The following is a 23062-nucleotide window of genomic DNA, read 5'->3' as shown; positions in this document are numbered from 1 at the left end:
GCAACCCTTTTCGCACTACATCTGTAAATATTGTCACAGAAATATTCAAGATACGAGGTCGTGAGCCCATACTGAGCTTGAATTGAGACATGACTAGGTTTCTATAAGAATATCACACCCCCAGACATCGTTAATATTTGCTAGTGATTCGCATGGATGTCCCGATTCGGGTTGGCGCAAGATTCGCGGTGCGCTTCAGCGGTAATTTACGTCTCGAAGAGTGGTTTGTATAACATTATTATAAAGCAAGCCAACAAAACGACTCCCATGGATGGGACGCGAGAATTCGGGAAGTATGTAAGTACACTCTACAACAGTAGACGCAGTGACACATTTGACATCGTTTGTTTACAATCGTATGCACATTGCCTTACAGCGCAATGTAGGAGGTTGGCGCGTGGATGTCCTGATTTGGACAAGATCGCGGTGCGCCTCCGAGGCAGCCGACCTCTTGACGAATAGTGTGTATGATTGGACTTGCGGTGCGCCTTCGAGGCAGTCTACCTATTAATGAGTAGCGTGTATGATTGCCTGATTGGCGAGCAACATGATTACAAAATGAGTCTCCGAGAGGGGCACAAGATTTACGTAAATGTAAAATCAGCAACAGTACACACTTGACATCGTTTGTTTACAATCGTGTGTACAACGCCTTATAGTGCGATGTTGGAGGTTGGCGCGTGGAGCGTGGATGTCCCGATACGGGCAAAGCACGCGCGTTGCGCTTCCGCGGCAGTCGACCTCTTGACGAGTAGCGTGTATGTCTTATAACACAAGTAACACAACACATACAACACATATACACAGTTGCCAGGCACATTTTGTATGACTGTGTCGAAGTGCTTAACGTGATATGCACGCCAATTTGCAAAACGATTCCGCACTCGAAAAGGGTAGACTGATCACTCTGATTAAATCGAACGGAGGATATACAACAAATAATTATATCATCAATCATTGTGAAGGCATTAAAACAAGCCTCAAGACAGACAAATAACTCAAAATAAATTAGTTTAATTCATCATTTAAAGTTGGACTTTAGAGGATTACAGCTGTTGACAAATTACTGGAATTACCCAATCTATCCAAATCGAAGGAATTGGTCGAATCCAACCGATATTATGTAGAGAAAATGTGAAATGAAACCTAGTGAGAGCAGTGTCATTTCTATCACTTGGCGGCGTGATGCACGATGGAGATCGTAGAAACAATGCGACTTACACTAACAGTGTAAGCACTGTAAGCCTAATAAGCACAATAGCGTTGCTTAGGTAATACTGTCATGCTAATGTCGTCTCTAGCCAACACACATCCATCTAAAAGGCCTGTTTACAAGGTGCGAGAACTCGTATAATATACGAGTTTCAATACATTGCGGTATTTGATTGGTGTGCTGAAAAACCTCAACAGTCCGCCATGTAACTAACATCGTATGCGACTTTCAGGTGCCATGTAAATAGGCCCTAAGCGATAAATGTCGACAAGAAACAAATATTTACATAGATACATTACATCCACAAACAGGAGAGCTAGACAAAGACAAACGCAACCACAACACTCTTTGTTTGAAATAGCACGCCGATTTGGCTCACAAATGAGGAAAGTCAAATGTGTCCGCAACGCGTGACGTCCGCGATCAATTCTAGCCATTTGTATGCTATTTGAAACCGTATTCAGTGTACTGTACGTGCGAAATTTTAAATAGTGGTACGATTGATTGATATCACAAGCTACTGCCAATTGCAATCAAATGCGTTTGTTGAACACAACATAACGTTGCAGTATCGTACGAATTAAAATCAGCTTCTAGTCTAGGTTTCACTGATGATTTTCAAACATCTATAAAATAAAAATAATGCTGTAAACGTGAGAGATGAGCAACTTCATAAAAATACGTTTCAATGTAAACAGTTTTTCTTTGATTCCAGAATGTTTTTAACGCGGAAAATCAATAAAAATGTTTGATATATTAATGTTGCTCTTCGAATAAGTCGGTATGTGCACTTGTGAAGTTCTGCATTATACATGAAGCGATGGAAGGGTGGTGCAGTCGATCAATAATTGTTAAAATTTAAACAAACCCATGCAGTAGTGACGCATGGCGATTAAAATGAGAATTTAGTTGACAGTTCGTAATATTAAAAATGCACAAAATTGACTGGCGCTTTCACATTGTCGAATTCTTTATGGCATTGACACGAAACATCAGGGTACGTAGCCGAATGGCACAAACGCTCGTAGATATTTTTCTCTATCGCTCTTGAGTCTTGCGTATTGGCGCGACAGAGCCAGACTACCGTTCGCGGCGTTTCGTTTTCGCTTCGCGTCGCAGAAATGCCATTCGGCTACGGCACTTGAGCCCCTAGTGGACGTTCAAAAACGACGTTTCATTTCGTTTTCAAATGGGTTTGTTTAGATAAACTGTGTTTTCAAAATACTGAGTAAATGAAACAAAAATAAATCAGCAAAACATACGTCAACAACGTCAACATCGACTTTGGAATTAAAGAACAAGAGGCAATACTGTTAAATATAAATTAATACATACTATCACGCCTGTATCCCATGAAGGGGTAAGCAGAGCATATGAAACTTCTCAAGTTTCAGTGCCACTCTTGGCAAATAAGAGACTGAAAGAAAACGAAACTGTGACATTGCAGTGACAGGTTGCCAGCCTCTCGCCTACGCCACAATTTGCCAATAAATTAATTAGTCAAGTATTAGGTACATTGATCATGAATTACGAAGATCCTTCAGATTCCTTACCTTAATGACGGCAATGATGGCTAGTAAAGTAGGTACTTACCTGCAACAAAGGTAAACAAAAATTAAATTTCTTAATGGACTTAAAGCATTGCCAACTGAGGGAATCCATTCTTTCAAGTTCGAGTAACTAAGCCCATTTGAAAGCCCAGGGCGTCATCACGAAACCTACACCTAGGAAGATTTTCAATCGTTCGTTTAATTTAATGTAATCGCAGATCCTAGACTAAATACGTGTTCCTATACACTATTGAATACCTATATTTATTATGTAAACTTTCTATAAAATATGTATATGCAACAATATCGTTATCTTATCTTAACATTTCTTTGTACAACACGGAAAGCATAATTCTTAGAACGAAGTAAATTTCGAAAACGAGGCGAGGGTCAGAAATACCTTAAGAAAGTGAAGAGTTTTGCCTATTAGGTTCTGGTTCTATTCGCATTTTTTATTTAAACAGCAGAGGTTAAGAGGGCATATATTTGTAAAGAAAAAAGAGTAGGCACTCGCGCGTCCTGGCCATAGTTCTTACAAATCTCTATTCTTTGACTGGTATTGCGACTGTTAAAGATTCCATCCAAAGGGCTTAGGGCAACTTACATAATGCCAGTATTGCGTTATCGACAAACAGCAGCATCATAAAAGCGGTCATTACACGATCAATAACCGAATGGAAACCGTTTTGAAACGATCTGGAAACATTACTTTATTAAGCAATTGCTTTGGATTTGGTAATTATCTTGTCGATAATCGTTCTCAATGTTGTGAATGTCGTAATGTAAGAATATAAAAACATGAAGCTTGTTTTGATAGGTCATTAAAAGTTTATTAATGCGTATTGCATTGATTTTTTTTCCGTTTTTAAAGATTTTTAAAGGCACGCCTCTGAACAGTTTAGTCTTGTTCTGGTAATGACACAATACGGTATCAAACAGAAAACAAAACCTGCTTAAAATGATCTCCGTCTTCATGAGCACTTCCACTTTACCAAATATTAGCACTTTTCAAATGCAAATGCTTATTGATTGGTTATAAAACCCCTATGTCCATTAGCTCGTTTGGGTTTCGTAAAATCACACCTATTAAGACTAATATTAGTAAAGACCGGGATAAGTGGCGTACACGAAGAGAGGCAATACTGAGCAGTGGGCGACTTATACAACACGCTGCAGAGTCAGTACAACCTGTACACTACTACGAAGTCAATCCTATTAGACTGAACGTATTCAGCTGGTTCTAATGTATTATATGATTATTCAAATGCTTTCTTATTAAGGTTAATCTTCCCGCATTCGCAGCGGATGACATAAAGAAAGAAAATATGGCAACAGATAATGAGTTCCAGCCGACCTAGAATCCAGGCCTTGGCATACTGCCCGGTAGCATAAACAAACGGACAAAGAGTCGTTATTTATAATGAGTCCGTATTGATATTTAATATTCTTTATTATGTAATACAAAGCAACCGTAAAACAATTATCAAAGTCGGCCATTAACCTCTTGACTTAGCTCTAGAGAATGGCAAAAACTTGTAACGCAAAGTTTTTTTATGTAATTAAAAATTTGTTTGAACTTTACGACGTCACGTCGACGTAAATTTGGCGGTTCGATATCGTGACAACCGCAACGTACTATGGATGGTTCCGTAGTGACATACGAAGAACAGGGTGTAGAATAGAATAGAAAATGTTTATTCGTGAACACCGAAGTAAAATTATACAAAACATAGAAAGCATATGGTCACATCACAGCGTGATGCGTACGACTTTCGTTGCTGATATTCCGATGATGATTTGGTGAAACAATAATGACAGGTAACACAGTGAACAGAAAGGGAAAGAAATATAAAAAGCATACAACAGACGGAAACAGATTTACAAATTAGGTATCGCGAAAATAATCAGGCCTGCTCTAATTTTGAGCAACGTCCAAATGCGATCTCGATACGGATGAACTGTGTGTGTGGTGGAAACGAAAGCAAGTGAATGACGGACGATAGAGAGGTATGGAAGAGGAGGACATGCTTGCGCCGACCCTAAATGACTGGGAAGCTGGGGGCAGTTGAATGATGAATGATACAGTATGGTATGGTTTGAATTTGCCTCTCTCTGACTACCATCAGTCCATCATAGGAGCAACCACTGATTGGGCGTAACACCAACAATTCCTAGATCAGATAAAACTAGACGAGGAAAAAAGAAGTAAAAAACACGCAACCGTTTTGTGTATCTCTTCCTACTCAATGTTTCCTAGTGTCTATTAACGAGATATATGCACATAATTATATCGCGAATAGCTTTTGAATTCGTGACCGTGTACGATATGATATCATAAGCAAAAACGTGATCATTTATATGTTAAACACTGCCAATTTTTTATCAACGTTTAAAGCAACGCTGTGTATGATTTAAGCTAAGATGTACATACCTAATTTATATCCAATGAGCCATGGATAAATTGAACTGTTTCGAAATATGGGGTAAATTACAGACTTTTATATACAGTAAGTAACTACCTATCTGATAATACAATTATTTATTAAAGTAGGAGATTTTTTTGTATTTTTAAAGATCGCCGAACAGGTTGTTTACCGTATTTGAGTAGCTATATGATTTGTTTTATTTTTTTGTTTTGACTTTTGTAATAAAAGCGCTGGTGGCCTAGCGTAAGAGCGTGCGACTTTCAATCCGGAGTTCGCGGGTTCGAACCCCGGCTCGTACCAATGAGTTTTTCAGAACTTATGTGCGAAATGTCATTTGATACTGGCCAGTCGCTTTTCAGTGAAAGAAAACATCGTGAGGAAACCGGACTAATTCCAATAAGGCCTAGTTACCCTTTGGGTTGGAAGGTCAGATGGCAGTCGCTTTCGTAAAACTAGTGCTTACGCCAAATCTTGGGATTAGTTGCACAGTGGACTCCAGGCTCCCATGAGCCGTGGCAAATGCCGGGATAACGCAAGGAGGATGATGATGTCTTTTGTAATAGTTTTTGTATTATACATAATGATAAAAAATATATCATACTAGTTTATCTACATATTGGGCGATAGAGTTGTAATCACAGTACACTGATAAGTGACATGATATCAGTTAAAAATAAAAACATTACTTCAAGCTTAATGGTAACTACGTGAAAGATAAATATGGGATGTCCTTCACCTTTCACGTATACTTATAAGGGTAACAATAAGTGATTATAATTATAGCGCGCAAGAGGAAGTGGAAGAAATGAGAAACTCTTATAAGAGTGATAGGTCAGCGTTAGACAGTAAGTGCGCCATAAGTGCCATAACAAGCTTAGGATAAAGGCGGGTTTACATTAGTCAAGTGGAAATCAGCAGTTCACAAAAAGTTTCTACAAAAATTAAGGAAAAAGTTAAATTTGTTTTTATTATTCCTATTTTTTTACCAAGATTTTTTTGATGAATTGAGAATTTAGTAAGTTTTATTTCGTCATGAAGGTTCTCTAGTATCTATATTTTTAACCGTCTTCCAAATCTCAAAGGAAGGGGTTATCAAGTCGTCTGTATGTTTTTTTTTTTTTAATGTTTGTTCCTCGATATCTCCGTCGTTACTAGACCGATTTTGAAAAATTTTTTTTGATTGATAGTATATGCATACAGATTGGTCCCATTTTTCTCAGAACCCAGTTCTGATGATGGGATCCTGGAGAAATCGAAGGAACTCCTCAAATGTGAAAGGCATACATATGGTGATTTTTGTGTTTTTAAAGGAACAGCATGCATTTACGTACGGAACAGTGACATTTGGTGCAGTGGAACTCCTGATGATGGTCAGAATGGAACTCCTCAAATCTGAACGGCACACTTATAGTGACTTTGGTATTTTTATAAGAACAGCATGCACTTACGTCCAGAACAGTGATATTTGGTGCAGTGGAATTGCTGATGATGGTCAGAACGGAACTCCTCAAATCTGAACGGCACACTTATAGTGACTTTGGTATTTTTATAAGAACAGCATGCACTTACGTCCAGAACAGTGACATTTGGTGCAGTGGAACTGCTGATGAAGAGTGAGCCGCCCCTGGTTAGAGTTCCGTTCTGATAATCATTCTCATCTGTAAGTACTTACTTCAGAATCATCCAGATTTCAAAATTGTTTCAGAAATGACGGCGATATCGAATAACAAACATTAAAAAATATACAGACGAATTGATAACATAATCCAACATTTGAAAGTATTTATCACCAGAACCCCAAAGGAAGGCGGTTTTTTTTTTCTTAAAAATTATCTTAATTATAACAATTATCCTGTATATAGCTCACAAAAGTCGACTTATATTACTAAATGTTGGTAACAAAATAGGATCAATTAAAATTTGCTGACGTGGCTATGTACAATCTTTTTGAGAACTGCTCATATAACAATTTAATAGAATACATTTTTAACCCCCGACGCAAAAACGACGGGGTGTTATAAGTTTGACGTGTCTGTCCGTCTGTCCGTCTGTCTGTCTGTCTGTCTGTCTGTTTGTCTGTCTGTGTGTGTGTCTGTCTGTGGCATCGTAGCTCCTGAACGGATGAACCGATTTCGATTTAGTTTTTTTTATTTGAAAGCTGTGTTAGTCGGGAGTGTTCTTAGCCATGTTTCATGAAAATCGGTCCACTAGGTCGCGGTCGGGGGTTTTTTCAAAATTTTAATTTTGTGGTTAGGTTATTATAATCGCTATATTATACATTTTGCGTTGTCTGAAGTTGTCTATGGGAGACTCAATTAGTTTTCACAATTTGGAAGACCTATAGGTATGAGCGATTCAACTTTTGGACCGACCGTTTTAAGTCTTTAACCGTCTCTGGAGTTACCAAGAAATCAAACTTCTAATGAACAACAAACTTTGTTATAAAGTAAATAAAAAATATAAAATTTATAATATAAAGGTGAAATTTTACAACGAAATTTAAAATTACGGATAAATTTGAGTCAGACAAAACGTTGATTCGTCCATATTCACATTATAAATGTAATAAAAGTTAGAAATATCGATATCATATGAACGAGTTTCGTGGTAGTCCTGCTAGGATGACTCATTCAATATACAGTCGAGTTCATAAATATGTGTACATTTGTTCACCTGAACTCTTTGCAATAAGATGAAAAAATGTAGATATTTATATAACTCGACTGTACAGCCAACCAATCTGAATCATTGGCCGTTGTATTAGAACTAGGGATGTTACGAATATTTGCATTCGCATTCGCATATGCGAAAGATTCGCATTCTTTTAAACATTTGCATTAACATTCGCATTCGCTTCAAACGATGCGAATGTTTTGCGAATGCGAATCTGTGCAAGTCGCAGCTTGTTCCTCGCCCGCGCCGGCCGCTCCAATTGCTACTTGTCGACTGTCGACTCGCGCATGCGCAGATAGGTCAAATTCGTACGGCGTGAAGTTCGTTCTCGGCATTTTGACCAATAGTAAGCATTTTTAATTTTTTACCTAGCGGGTTGTTGGTGATTGCTTGGTTTTTATTTTGGTTTTGTATGAAATTCAGCGATATTCGCATTCGTTTTCGCATTCGCACATTCGCATTCTGAATATTCGCATTCGCATTCGCATTCGCATTCGCGAATGTGACACATGCGACATTCGTGACATCCCTAATTAGAACCCTGTCTTATTGACACCGTGCATTATTGGCCATGGAAGTCACGTTTGACGTTGACTGTGAAAAGGTTCTACAGTGGCCTAGGATACAAATTGGTTGACTGTACACACGTTGTAGCCCGGGGCTTCGGGTATCGAACCCATTACAGAGCATGTAGCATTTAAAGGTCTGTACGTACAAGATACCAATTAGCGATATGGGATGTTATAGGGCTTATTAATGGCTACAAATTAAGTTTAGGTGTTACACATTAGTAAACAATACGTTTAGGACACACCTGAAGTTTATATTTTAGTATTTTAAGTACAACACTCAACTGGTATTTTATGTCTCGTTCTAACTGAGCTACATTGGAACTGTGCATTTCGATCTGCTAAAGTCAGCCCAAGCTTATGAGCATTGATTTTGATAAGCCAACCTGTGCACTTAGTCTGTGCCACAGATTGTAGTACAACTGCAACTTGTATGGGAACTTCACACCGACTCGCGAACGTTGCTTATTGCTACTATACAGTCGCTTTCGCGTGTTATGTCTATACAGTTCATCATCATTCGCTTGCCCTTATCCCAATTACTGGGGTCGGCGCAGCATGTCTTTTTCTTCCAGACATCTCTATCGGAAGCCATCTCATCAGTCAGTCTACAAAGTTATACAAACAAAAATATCTGAACTCACTAATGTCTAGATCTAGAGTCTTGTTCAAATATTTTTATTTGCGTAACTGTGTAGATGTACATAATTGATCGCGACTGTACTGTTAACGAGAATAACGAGTCTGGATCGAACAGTACTCTACGAATAACTTTCAGGATTTCATTATGTTTTCCACGTACGACCACGGAACTATGAAAGCTAACTAACCAAATTTAAATGAGATCGCGATGGCTACTTCCTGGTCCGCAGCTTGGATTCGTTTCCTTATTCATAGTACTAGTACTATGAATAAGTACTACTACTAGTATTACCGGAATTGCCTTCGTCTTCACATTTTAAATATATAAGGGTAATGACGTCATACAATATCATTATCAGCATCTCATGAGGATGCCTCATACGAGTAAAGAGGAGAAACATGTGTCAACTGTCGAGTTTTGTATTTTTACCGCGATTTGTTATAATATAAAATTGTAGTTGGGCGGCAACACTAATTGCACGTTAAATATTACGCAAGTGAGTTTATCTAGTTAATATTTTAATATTATTACCCTAAAGGACCTCATAAAAGTAAGATTAAATTTAAAAAATATATATTTGAATTTTACAGTGAACAGTAGGTAATTAATAACATTATTTCTACAATCAGACGTTTTTAATCACTTACACGACATATTTTGGATAGGCTAAAAGCATATTTCAATGTTAGTATTTCTGAAGAGTTTTAGTTAAGTTTTGGTTATTAAATTATTCTGAAATTAAAAAATAAATTTATTTACAATAAGGCAAATAGTTATTTTTAACATTTTACTATAATTTCGTTTAAGCAATCGGGCTGAAAATAAACAATTCACAAAACCAATGTCATTCATTTTCAATTTACTATAATTAATACAGTTCATCGTACTGTTCTTCATTTAATTTATTTAAATTAAGTAAATACTTTTAGTTGTGAAGCAATTTATTCAGCGATTCTGTTTAACATGCATGTGTAATTTGTTTTGAATTTAATGAACATGGTGTATTTCATTAGAATAAGTTTGTACATTATCTAACTCTACTCTTTACAACCGTACAGTCACCGGCATAAATAAGTGATGATTTCTGTGCCTTGTCATATTTAACGTCTTGTTTGAAATGTCAAACGATTAAAAGGCACAGAAATCTACTATTCTTAGCAATCTTTCATGAACATCGATCGGTCCACTATTGTATATTTACGGTTATTCAGATTATCCATACATACTAATAGTATATCCATACTAATATTATAAATGGGAAAGTGTGTGTGTCTGTTTGTTTGTCCGTCTTTCAGGGCAAAACGGAGCGACGAATTGACGTGATTTTTTAAGTGGAGATAGTTGAAGGGATGGAGAGTGACGTAGACTACATTTTGTCTCTTTCTAACGCGAGCGAAGCCGCGGACAAAATCTAGTCTAGTCTAGTAGTATTATAAATGGGAAAGTGTGTGTGTGTCTGTTTGTTTGTCCGTCTTTCACGGCAAAACGGAGCGACAAATTGGCGTATTTTTTTAAGTGCAGATAGTTGAAGGGATGGAGAGTGACATAGGCTACTATTTGTCTCTTTCTACGCGAGCGATTTACGGTGATTCAGACGAAGAAAGCTATTATTGTCCTGATCCTGAATGTGTTTGTTGACCGTACACACGACACATACGTTCTCCTAATAGTTCTAAATCCAGGCCAATTTCTCGCGCTGACTCACCGACGCATCTTCAGTTTACTAACAAAGCGGTAAACGGTTAAAATTAACCCGCCCTACGCTCGCGACGAACGATAATAATATGTTTGGCACGGCGTAAACAGCTCGTGACTGTTTACAACAGAATGTATTGATTACTTTGTTTTAGATCAGCTATACTCAAAGTGTGCTCCGCTCAGCTCAGCAAAACCTCTCTGGGGGCTCCGTGTAAATTTTGGTTGACTGATATGCGACTTGACTTCAACTCTCTTCCATAAAACCTAAGATTCACCGATTGTAAAAATTAAAATTTTGAAAAACCTCCGACATAGTAGACCGAAGTTCATGAAACATGGCTAAGAACACTCCCGACTAACTCAGCTTTCAGACAAAAAAAACTAAATCTAAATCGGTTCATCCGTTCGGGAGCTACGATGCCACAGACAGAAACACACACAGACAGACAGACAAACAGACAGACAGACAGACACGTCAAACTTATAGCACCCCGTCGTTTTTGCGTTGGGGGTTAAAAACAGTTCCATGTCCCACCTCATATTAGAATCTAGTGATTAGATTTTACTATTATCATTAAGACTTATTAAAATAAAGATTGCTATAAACTATTTTTTTTTATTTATTTAATTTAAGGGTTGCTTTCCAAAAGGGTTCCATGGGAATATAAGATTGAGAACCGCTGTTTTAAATATTTTCATTTTAACGGCCAGCCCGTTCAATCCAGTCAGTTATCGCATAAATTGTACACCATAGAAGCAGCCGGCGGCCTAGCCGCATGACAATCGTTGACGCTAGACGCCGATTGAAACGCAGTCTGGCTCTGTCGCGCCCCAATACGGAAGAGTGATAGAAATACGTAGCTCGCTACGATAACGACATTATCGTAAGCGTTTGTGCATTTGGCTACGTACCCAGATAATTAAACCGCAATTATCAGTCAGGGAGAGACGGGACGTCTTTATCTAATGTCTATATGATTGCCATATGTCCCGAGATAGTCCTGAATCTCATATTTTATTAATAATGGCAAACCAGTAGAAATTGTTCAAGATACACCAGTAAACAATAAACTGTTTATGATAGCCTAGTAATGTAGCCTGTCTACAGCTCATCAAAATGATTATTACTTATAAACACTATGAACTAACCTAACCACAAAATTAAAATTTTGAAAAAACCCCCGACCGCGACCTAGTGGACCGATTTTCATGAAACATGGCTAAGAACACTCCCGACTAACTCAGCTTTCAGACAAAAAAAACTAAATCAAAATCGGTTCATCCGTTCGAGAGCTACGATGCCACAGACAGACACACACACAGACAGACAGACAGACAGACAAACAGACAGACAGACAGACAAACAGACAGACAGACATACACACAGACAGACACGTCAAACTTATAACACCCCTTCGTTTTTGCGTCGGGGGTTAAAAATGTGACATTGAAACATGTTTCGAGAAATGTATATTACCTACTATTTGTTTAAAGATGTCTAGTTTAAAAGCATTGGCATTTTAATCCGGTGATGAGCTAGCTCTATGTGTCACTAGGCTAAAATGCATCTAATTTTAGATATGAGAAATTAAGAATTCTAGCTTCATCAAATCTCAAAAAATATAGGAAATATCATTCAATTATCAATATTACCTTCAACAAGTTCATTTTATGTTGGAAGAATATATCTTTTCCATTACTTAGGTACTCAAAACAAGAAACAAAAATGGCCCGTTTATAATTCTCCATCCCGTATAGGTACGTTGACACAATACAAAGCCAAGTCAACGCGCAACTGGAATCTAAATTAGTTCACTTACTCAGCTTCTATTCGTTTTGCCCTTTTCACTCACAACATAGCACTTACTCCGTTTAATCTTAAGTAACTAGCACTTAAAGTTGAATTTAGAACATGCTCAAATGAATTGCACTTTACCTAGCCAGTTTTAAAAGGTCTTATGACTCATAGAAATACTGAGCAGATAAGTCAGTTTGTGAAGTTATAGAGTGTTTTGTCCACTTGTGCTGAGTCAGTCGGTCATTCGCTCTTAGCCAGGAAGAAGAACAAGGAAGACACCTGTTTTTGTGCTTGTGCTTCCTATAGTTCACTTTGTTAGGCCGATTTCTTTGGCTAGGTGCCAAGATAACACAAAGGGTGGTTTTTGCGGCAAATGCCTTTGTGTGACAGTCTGCTCGTATCATCACGTCGATCCCATTATAATAATTTTATAAGCGTATAATAAAGAACGGCATTGTCATATTATAGTTTTTGATTATCTATACAAACTCACAGAAAACCGTGATTGGTCTGTGTACTTAATGACAAAGAGGACATATAGTGTCCGTTAAAAAAATTGCGTAAAAACAAAAGGTAGGTTAAATAGGTTTTTTTTTTACTTGACTGGCGGAGAGAGGCAAATTTTCTTCTAATAACCTTCAAAAACTGCAACTTGTAAGTCGGTTTTGTCCGCAGGTCTGCACTGCACACATAGATAGAACAATGTCATTGTTTAACGTGTAATATATCTTTACATTTAAATATTATAAATATACAATCTACCTACCTATCATAAGATTATTGCAAGAGATAAAACCGTTTTAACCAAGAACAAAACTTGTCTTTTTACCATTCTTTGGTTTTAAGTTTATGATTTGTTTTTAACCGAAAAAAAAATAAAACCGCCTTCAAAAATAAGCGCATTACAAAACACGGAGAAACTAAAAAGCAAAAAATTATAAACCTTTGAATTCAGAATTCTTATCGGATTGCAATAAGCTAAACATCCAAATTATAACCAAATCAATTATTTTCGGAGTCGGTACCAGCCCTGTTCCTCGTCTTGCTATTGCCTGTTTACCCCACCCAACCATACGCAGGCTGGCCCCGACTCCAAAAATAATTGAATTGTTTATAATTTGGATGTTTAGATTATTGCAATCCGATAAGAATTCTGAATTCAAAGGTTTATTATTTTTTGCTTTTTAGTTTCTCCGTGTTTTGTAATGCGCTTATTTTTGAAGGCGGTTTTTTTTTAAGTTTATTTATTTGTTGATTTTTAGTGTCATGTTACTCGACATCTCCGAGAATCGTGAACCGATTTTTAATTTTTTTTTTAATCGAACGGGTATAACCTCGAGATGGTCCCATTGGCACTAAGTCGGGGTCTGATGATGGGATCTTCAATTCACACGGAGAAAAATACAGGCGTGATCTAGTCCATGATACCTAAATATTGTAATCTGAACGAGAAAATCTAGTAAATTCTGGGACAATTGTTCATATAGTATAAATAACTAAACCATTCTGTTTAAATTCGTTGAGCTTAGTGAACTAGTTATCTTGTAATTGCCACACATTAAAATAGCGTGTATTACTAGAATATTTAGTAATCATAACACGTGGATCGTACAAATAAATAATATTTTCTTGCAGAGCTTAATAAATGAAATGTAAACTTGACAATAAATTCTTGTAAAGGTAATACATACATTAAGTATCATAAAATAATAATATTGTAAGGGTCACACAGTCAAATTGTGTGTATTACTAGATTATTCAGTACGTATAACAAATGGAGTGTCTAAATAAACAAAAATTATAGTAGAAATTAATAAAAGTTATGTAAACTCCACAAGAAATTCTTGTAAAGGTTATAAAACTTTAGTTAGACCAAGAATAGGTATCGTTAAGAATACAAGTCATTTGATATATATTACATTCTCTTCATTTATGTTAACTTCATTAAATGGTTGATAGAACAAGAAAGTTAGTTACGGCAACTGCATTTATGGTACTCTCTAATAAATATACAATTGCGTTGACGTGTTATATTTTTATCGGTACCTATGAATTTGTCTGTGCACTGTATAGACAACTAACATTTCTTGTAAATGTAAAAAAAGGTTTGTTGTCTATACAAGGTGGTACAGTAGGATTAAAGGCTGAGCCACGCCAAATACGTGTACGTAGACGTGTGCGTGGCGTGCGCGTTGTAAAGTACAAACCTTCAAAAGAGATGACACACCGCTTGACACACACGGGTAACACGTCACACAAGCGGTGTAATCTCTTCTGAGGATTCGTCATTTACACCGCGCACGCTACGCGCACGTCTACGTACACGTATCTGGCGTGGCTCAGCCTTTAATCCTACTGTACCACCTTGTACAGACAACAAACCTTTTTTTACATTTACAAGAAATGTTAGTTGTCTATACAGTGCACAGACAAATTCATATGCAGCCCAGCATATGGAATGGACGCTATGAGCGGTGAAAATTGGTGAATCTGAAAGTAAATAAAATAATTACATAATTTGTTAAAAATATATTTCAAAGATCCTTAATGCAAGACTATGTGCATGTATTCGTCAGTGTTAATAGAACCTTTATTTCGTCCAACCGATATTTTGCAGTATTTTTCCACTTTTGTTCCACAGTATGGCATGGGTCACAGGAAACTTGCAACTATTGTAAATCATCTGAAAAAGACATTAAAATTTCTAAGAATAAATTTTACAAAAAGTATAATTCTACGTCCACTTCAGATATATATATATATCAGTTCAGTATTTAGATTTTGCCCACGTAATGTCGTATGAATTTATATGCAATGTAAAATGAATACAACATAAATGCCTTTTTACCCACCATTCTAATTATCTACTAAGTTCTACATGTATGGTACATGACTCACCTGTAAAAACTTGCCAACTCTGCCATCTCCCATCCTTGCAGGAGTTTTTGCACCTCTTCATCCATTTCCTAAAATGGAAACTACCAAACGAATGGATAATACGTAGTGAGTACATTTACGATAAATAATAAAACCTATCGCGATCCGCGTCCACGCGTGATCTCTCATAACACGTAAATGGCCGCCGACCGAAGCCGCGAGCGCTTTGACATTGCGTTTCGTTACACAAGCAAAACATTTATTTATACGGACAATTTTTTTGTTATAACAATTATTGTTCGGCGTATATTACGAGAATATCATTGTTATTTTTTACAAGAGGCGCAAAGTAAAATAAACTATACTGCTATGGCATTCACTAAGATATAAAATGGTACTTAAACATGGCGTTTCGTTACAAAAACGAAACACATATTTATACTAACTAAATACTTTTTCAACAGAACTATTTGTTCACCAGTATACATTACGAGAATATTAATGTCATTATTTACAAGAACTGTAAAGTAATACCAACTTATAAAACAGTCATATCAACTATACTGCACTGGCATTCGCTACGATACAAATAGTAGAGTTGACAGCTTTGCGTACATATTTATACAAACTTAATATTTTTAAACATAACTCTTCGTTGAGTTTACATTACAAGAATATTCTTTTTATTTCTTTACGAGAACTACAAAGTAATGGCAACGTATAAAAAAGTTACAGCAAGTATACTGTGATAGTAACCACTGCGATTAAGATTGTAAAAGATAATTTTTAATTGTTTAGCATTACAAGAAGCTTCTTGTAAATGGAATTATTGTAACCTTTACTCAATTAGCTGTAAATAAAACTAGACTTCTCGTATATGTAATTCAAACAGAACTGTTTAGTGCATATTAATGTTTGCTTAGTTCTATTGAATTCAAGATATAGTAAACGTAACAATACAGTAGTTTTTCTTACGAGATTGTAGTATCAGTTACGATAAATCTGTTTTACTAAACGTTCTGGTAGTATTGTTAGAATTTTTTTTCATTTTTGGAGTCGGGACCAGCGGGAGTGTTCTTAGCCATGTTTCATGAAAATCGGTCCACTATATCGGGGTCGGGGGTTTTTTCAAAATTTTAATTTTGTGGTTAGGTTATTTTTTTAGTTTATTATTTCTGTATTTGAACAATCAATAAAGTGTATTCGTGAATATTCTCGTTATCATGCATGTATCAAAAACAAATGACCGTCATATTTTTCATTCGATCTTATCATGAGCTTGGCCGACGAACACCCGATAACATACTTACCTCGATACATGTACTGTCACCGGCATAAATATGAGATGATTTCTGTACCTTGTCACATTAACGTCTTCTTTGAAATGTCATACGAAATCGTCAAACGACTAAAAGCGACAAGGTACAGAAATCATCACTCATTTATGCCGGTGACTGTATTTAAGAAATAGTATTTGTTTTTGTTCATACAATTAGGGATCTATAAATAAACATAAGACTTTCTTACGCAGATTGATCAGACAGAGCCCCACGGTAAGCTCATGAAGGCTTGTGTTGGCAGACAATGGTTATATAAATATATCATATATGATATATAATTACTGAAATATATAGGAAATATCCATGACTCGGGAGCAAATAACTGTGCTCATCACATAAATAAATGCCCTTACTTGTACTATTATATATTCTGTGCCCTTACCAAGATTCAAACCTAAAATCATCGGCCTAGCCACGAGGCCAGACGGGTTGTCGGTCTATCTATCTATAACAATTATTGGTTAGAAGAGTTTATGTGCAGTTAAATTCGATTGCACTTAGAACTTTTTAAACTTGTGTTATAGTCAAATAGCCGTGGGTATTTTAGTCCATACTAATATTATAAATGGGAAAGTGTGTGTGTCTGTTTGTTTGTCCGTCTTTCACGGCAAAACGGAGCCACGAATTGACGAGATTTTTTGAGTGGAGATAGTTGAAGGGATGGAGAGTGACATAAGCTACTTTTTGTCTCTTTCTAACCCCGCACTTCCATAAAATGGGGGGTGGAAGTTTGTATGGAACATTCCGCAATTTTCGAATTTAACGCGAGCGAAGCCGCGGGAAAAAACTAGTATATCATATGTTAAACTTTAAACTATAGCAACTATCGTATTTATGTATGACAAACCAAACAGTGCAATATGATATTAAAAACTTGTTTATTTTTGAATTATCACATGTCGCTGTTTATTTATACTTGTTTTATGTTTGACAACAATATTTATCCGTTGTTTGTGGTTGTATGTGACGAGTGGAAATAGCCACATTTCTCAAGTGTTCAGATATATAATAGCTTTATCTTGTATGATGGCAACAATGTCTTAATATGTTTCTGCGTTAAAATGTTTTATATCAGCATGATTTTACATTTTATAATTGCTTCGACCATCGACACGCCATAATATTTGACGAAAAAGGGGTATTAAACAACATCAGTCTGTTATTAAGTACTAGTCGCAATAGGAAACTAGTTTTGTCATTGTCATAACTTTAATTTGTTTTTTTTTTTACACGGAGATTCCATCTTTGAAAATTTTCATCAGCAACTCCTAAGAGTCTATACAGACGACGTTACAAATTTTAGTTTGCTGTGATCTGTGATGTGGTCGTCCCATACCAGACCCTTTAGCACAACTTGCCTTGTAGCGAGTCCATACTTGAAGTCGCGCTTGATGTATGGACTCGCGCGCGACAAGACAAGTTGTGCTAAAGGGGCAGTTGCAGTCAGATGTAAATGTCTATCTACAAGTAAAACGAACGTGCTTCTCATAATACTTAGTGGCCGTTAGAGCAAAGCAAACGTCACATTTTCTACAAGCTGGCAATAATACAACTAATACACATCCTCCCCAGTCTCAACAGTCCATTCTACCAAACTATCACACTATTTATTACAGCTACAGGTACATATAGTATTTTTGTATTTTAAAAACACAACCTGCTCCCATTTCCAAATAAAATATACTTTTGATCGCATCCAATTAGTCTTTGGAAAAGACAGGTCACTCCATCACCCTAAATTCCATAATATTCCCAATCCCCGTCGAGGTAGCTATTTTAACTTGACCTCTCTGTGTAAAAAGAGTTATTGTATTGCAGTTCAAGAGTGTAACTGGTTGATATGTATGAATCACAAGTCCATCTCGGCTCCCACTCGTGGTTAGCTTGAATGAGGTCGATGCTCTCCCACCTACTTTCCCTATGGAATGCTCCAGCAGCGCAGTGTTTTGATAGGAACGACCGCGGCATTTCTAGAATAAGGTGTTTTTGACTTATTTTATAATTCGGTAGCCTGTTTGGTGGTGGGAGTTTAGGAGTGCGTGGGGAGCAACGGGCTAAGGTGATAATTTTTCATGGACGAACGCCAAATAAAATGGAAAAAAAATCGGGATGACACATACTACGAAGTAGCACGCTATTGCTGTTGCTGTATAGTTTTCATACATTATTTACGTTACGATTGACGTTTTCTACAACGATTGTCAGCTTGGCTGCTAGCCTGCTACTCAGAGGTGGTACATTTGCGTTGCCGTGCCGTGCCGGTTTAGAAACGTGAGCGGCACAGGTGCCGTAGCCCAATGGCATTTCTGCGACTCGAAACGAAAACGAAACGCCGCGAAAGGTAGTCTGGCTCTGTCGCGCTAATATGCAAGAGCGATAGAGATAGATGTCTACGAGCGTTTCGTTTCGTATTGTGAGCATTTGCGCCATTCAGCTACGTACCCTGTGTGCATAGCCAAACGCTTCACGATTCGCTCACGATTCGTGAGCGTTTCGTGAAGCGTATGTGCATTCAGCTAATTACACTGAAGTGATCATGCTATAAAGCCTCCGCCACATATAAAGCGTTTTGATAGAGTAGCGTTAGCGGAGCGTCAGCGGGGCGCAATGATAGCGTTCCGCTCGCAATCCGCGCGCATTCCGCTCGCAATCCGCGCTCGTTAGTTCCCGCCGGCGTCCGCTGGGCGCAACGCCAGCGTTCGTCCGGCGCACCGCTATCGTTGCGCTCCGCTAACGCTCCGCTGCCGCGCCGCCTACGCTTAAAATAAATATATATTGGGGACAACTTACACAGATCAACTTAGCCCCAAACTAAGCAAAGCTTGTACTATGGGTGCTAAGCGACGATATACATACTTAAATAGATAAATACATACTTATATACATAGAAAACATCCATGACTCAGGAACAAATATCTGTGCTCATCACACAAATAAATGCCCTTATCGGGATTCGAACCCAGGACCGCGGCTTAGCAGGCAGGGTCACTACCGACTGAGCCAGACCGGTCGTCAAAAAATTATACCTATAAGTTAAGCAAAACTCGCCAAAATTTTTTTTTTTTGTTTTTTGGATGTATTCTCACATAAAATGTAAATGTTATTGGCACTTAAAAGAAAATTTGTCATTTTTTTTTCTTTTACAAAAAATACTTTTTGCTCATTGCAACTTGTAACTTTTTGACATCTATCAACGAAATCCAGAAAAGTTTTTATGAATTAGTCTTTTAATGTGACCAGGAATACGCTGTTAAATTATTCAGTTTCCTCATGTTACACCGTGTATACACGGTGCTCGTAAGCATTGCGAGAGATTTTAACCACGCATTTCTGAAGCTAAAGGAAAGATTTTTTTTTTAATACACATGAGAAAATTTTGGCATTTTTTTTTATTGTTTTCGAATGTATTTTCACATAAAAAGTAAATGTTATTCATAAAACTAGAACTTCAAATGAATTTTGACGCTTTTTTTTCTGATAACCTCAGTTTTGAAAGCTTTTATTTCGTACTTCTCTAAGACTAATTCTCCATAATGGCATCAACATCGTTATAAAAGCCCTTTGTACTGAGTAACAATAAGAATTTTTTTTTTTCAATTGGTCATTACTCTGAAACTAGGCAAAATCTAGAAAAGTGTATATGACATTTTAGTCTTAAAATGGGATCAGGAATATGCTCTTAAAGTCTCTCGCAATGCTCACGAGCACCGTGTATATGTATATCCAATCACAAAGCAGGTACAGGTCTCCTTTCCCTGAAGTTATGTAAGGGCAAAACCGCTTCCTAGAGACGAGGAAGCCCGTGGGAAGCTGAGTTATGGATGTTATTGAACACGTTCACGTCTCAATTTACTGTGACATAATGTACAGTCAGTTACGTACAACATTTTAATAAATATTAGAAGATATCTTACACAGATTGTGCTAGCACAGTATAATAAAGAGTACTATCGTACAGTATGGCCACTCCCGCTCCCCGCTGAAAGTGCTGCCCACCCCCTCTCGGTTACCTCACAGTTACCGCCTGTCAAAAACGCGAACAGTCGACCTGTTATATCTCACTCATACAAGCATAGTACGCGTTCACCTACACGAGCATAGAATGTGTGCTAGAACGCGCCTCTTTCATATATTTGATCGCCAGTGTCCGAGGTGTGGTGCTAGCCCCCAGAGTAAAGGTGCCTTTCCACCAGAGATGTGTTACGCTACGTGGCTATGAATGCGTCTGATATACACCAATCATGTTCATTGGTCCACAAAGCATAGCGCTAGTGGGAATGGGTTCGACTAATCTGATTGGCGGATATCAAACACATCCACATAGCACATCTCTGGTGGAAAGGCACCCTAAGGTAAACTTGTACTATGGTAGTAGACGACAATATACACATAATTAGATAGATAAATACATATTTATACACATGACAATGGAACGGAACTAAAATCTGTGTTCATTACACAAATAGAAAGTCCTTACCAGGATTTGAACCCCATCTGGCCCCCGCAGGGGCCAGCCTGCGTATGGTTGGGTGGGGCAAACAGGAAATAGCAAGGCGACGAACAGGTCTGGTACCGACTACAAAAATAATTGATTTGTTTATAATTTGGATGTTTAGATTACTGCAATCTAATAAGAAATCTGAATTCAAAGGTTTATTATTTTTTGCTTTTTAGTTTCTCCGTGTTTTTGTAACGCGCTTATTTTTATTATGTAAATTTTCTCGAGTAAATGAACAGTAAGCATTGATTGCATCTTGTAACAAATTACTATTTCATACTTGAGATTGTATGCTCAGTTTCAATATCTAAATCTTCCCTATGTATATTTTTTTATACTACGTCTGTGGCAAACAAGCATACGGTCCGCCTGATGGAAAGCAATCACCGTAACCTATGGACGCCTGCAACTCAAGGAGTGTCACATGCACGTTGCCAACCCATTAGAAACTTGTACACTCCCTAAAAAAGGAGTGATGTAAATATAAAGCTTGAAATATTCTAGAATTTTATTCATATTGCTTGTTTTGGTGCTAGGAATATTACCAGTATTGAAAAATATGTTGTTTATTTATAAGGCATGTTAATATGTACCTTGAGAAGCCATTGGTATGTAATGAAATTTAATGTTGGCAGTTAGTATGGCTAGGAATCTCATGATGTACAATAGCAGATTTTATAATCAACTGGCCACATAATACAAAAGATCTAGAAAAGGTAAAATAATTGTTCAACACTGCAATGTTACTCAAATAATTATGATAAATTTAATGAATGGCTATTAGCTGGTTTGTTTCATTTCCTGTTCTTAGTTTATTTAATTTTATAATTTATATTTAAATGTGTTTTGTGTGGTTTGATTACTAAAAAATAATCAGAGGCTGGAAAACTTTATTTATTTAAACTTTATTACACAAAAGACAAACTTTATGTACAAAAGGCGAACGTGATGCCATGAGGCATTCTCTACCAGTCAACCTTAATGGCTGAGGCTGGAAAACACTCTGACTCCGATAATAACAAATAGAACCTAATACACAAATAGTTTCGGTTTACATTCTGGACCCAAAATTGTTACATCAAAATTTATATTGCCAATCTGTAACTAATGATATTATTAATAATGGCTTTGTCACTACTGTCATTATCATTAACATCAAACAAAGTATAGAATTAATTAAATTTGGTCTCATACATAAATGTCTAAAAGCAGAATCTAGGGCAGGAATACAAATTATTAACACAACATTTTCATTTTTGTAGTCCTACATAGGCATACAATTTAAATTAGACCGAGAAAGGGGGCAGGCCACATAAATCAAATAAAGCATAAAATTAACACCTAATTTAACATGCCACAGAATTTACCTTTATTGTTATTCAACCATAATTCAAGATTCTTGAGACAAACAATCATTACTCAATGAGTCATTGTACAAACTGTAGATATAAAAAATATGACATTCAACAACAGAGATTTGTATATTTCAAGAGAATGACATACCCAATTTTAACACCTATGAAAAAACAACTTTAACATATAGCATTCAAGCAATCAGGTTTCAAATGAACCAGCATCATTTTAGCTCCGTCAAATTGACAAAACAAAGTGTCAAAAGTTAATTGGGGCCGAAGTATTATGCATTATATTCCGGTTTTCAGGAGCATAGAACCCGCCTGTATCAGTGTGGAAAAAAGATTAAACTCCAAGAATGTATTGTGATGTCATGGTTTTTTTTAAATAAAGTGTACATATTGTACAAATAAAAAAATGTTTA

The 23062-nt window shown here is 36.9% G+C and overlaps 1 protein-coding gene across 1 annotated transcript in view; it reads right to left on the bottom strand.

Annotated features, from left to right (window-relative positions):
* LOC125233790 (protein fem-1 homolog CG6966) overlaps positions 1-23062 on the bottom strand; it is a 95854-nt gene that overhangs the window by 71903 nt on the left and 889 nt on the right. The gene's annotated exons all lie outside the window — the stretch shown is intronic.

Source organism: Leguminivora glycinivorella, chromosome 15 (genome assembly GCF_023078275.1).
Source record: "Leguminivora glycinivorella isolate SPB_JAAS2020 chromosome 15, LegGlyc_1.1, whole genome shotgun sequence".
NCBI lineage: Eukaryota > Metazoa > Arthropoda > Insecta > Lepidoptera > Tortricidae > Leguminivora > Leguminivora glycinivorella.
This window is presented reverse-complemented; position numbering and strand designations above follow the sequence as displayed.